The following is a 1,209-nucleotide window of genomic DNA, read 5'->3' as shown; positions in this document are numbered from 1 at the left end:
CACACCGCAGGGGAGCAGCAGACTCTCCTTCGGCCGTCCATGTCCCCTCAGCCTATCCTCAGCCATGCAGTCCACCAAGCGGGGCGGGAGTGGGGGGTGGGTAGGGGCTCCAGCTGGCAGGACAGGGTGTAGCTGAAAGGCAGAGTGGCTGCTGGTGTCCACCAGGAGCCTCACCTCAGCCTTCTCTGCCAGGGTCCTGGTGTCCCAGCTCTCACAGAGCAATGGGGACTGGCTTTGCCCAGGGAGCTAAGGTCACAGGCTGTGTGAAACTGGGCGCCATAGAGAGGATCCCCCCGCCCCTTCGGAGTCCTCCCCAGGTCTCACCTCTCATTCTCACTGAGCTGCTCCACGGCCTGAAACAAAGCCCAAAACTGGTCCTGGGGCTGAATATGGAATTTATCTGCAGCCTCCCGGAGGAGCTGAATTTCACTCAAGACTCTGAATTCCTAGAGTGGGAGGAACAAGCAGGAAGTAGGACGCTGACAGGAGCTGGAGTGAGGAGGCTGAAGGGGCCTTCTGGAGAATTCTCAGAGAGGGGAGGGGACCCTTTTCTGAGACCTTTTTTCCGAGGCTCTCCCTTTGTCTCTACAGTACTATCTTGGCCTCAGCTTATCATCAGAGTTGACTTCAAACACCCCATCCTCCAGGAAGTTGGCCTTGATTCCCGTCCCATTTGTACCCATGCAGGGAGTTGAACCTTCTCTGTATAGAAAACTCTCAAATACATCTAAGCTGCAAGGAGGGGTCCTAGAGAGTCCTGTCCAGGGCTTCCTGATTTCCACTGTCCACCCTCTCACAGTGAGGCCCACAGTGGCTCACCTTCACCTTCTTCTGGAGGTTAATGACATTCCCCTGCAAGGCAGATGGCCGCTGCATCAGGAAGACCCCAGCCCACACCTAGACCCCACCCCTTTCTCCCTGAGGGTCATGGACACAGACCCAGACATGGACCTGGGTCAGACTCTGGAGATGAAGGGTAGAGTGCTGAGGCTCAGGGACCTCTAGACCCCCACTCCCTGAGGACCAGGGACCCATCCCCAAGGGTTTGATGACACACTGACACTTCAGGCAGGAAGGCAGTGACAGCTTCCCACCTGAGATGTTCCCTGACTTTGAGGGACCTGACCTCGTTAGTCTCCCAAGTCACCTCTCAGAGGTTTTCTTTTTTTTTTTTTTTTTTTTTGAGAGGATTTCACTATAGGGCATGGG

At 55.7% G+C, this 1,209-nt stretch overlaps 1 long non-coding RNA gene across 1 annotated transcript; it reads right to left on the bottom strand.

Moving 5' to 3' along the window:
• Window positions 1-82: 82 nt before the first annotated feature.
• On the bottom strand, window positions 83-853 carry LOC102502921 (uncharacterized). The gene is made up of 3 exons (XR_334451.1): window positions 820-853; window positions 325-446; window positions 83-132 (listed from the first exon to the last, which is right to left on the bottom strand). It is a non-coding gene; the product is annotated as an uncharacterized LOC102502921 (long non-coding RNA).
• Between the last annotated feature and the right edge of the window lie 356 nt (window positions 854-1,209).

Source organism: Tupaia chinensis, unplaced genomic scaffold (assembly GCF_000334495.1).
Source record: "Tupaia chinensis unplaced genomic scaffold, TupChi_1.0 Scaffold000218_1, whole genome shotgun sequence".
Taxonomy (NCBI): domain Eukaryota; kingdom Metazoa; phylum Chordata; class Mammalia; order Scandentia; family Tupaiidae; genus Tupaia; species Tupaia belangeri.
This window is presented reverse-complemented; position numbering and strand designations above follow the sequence as displayed.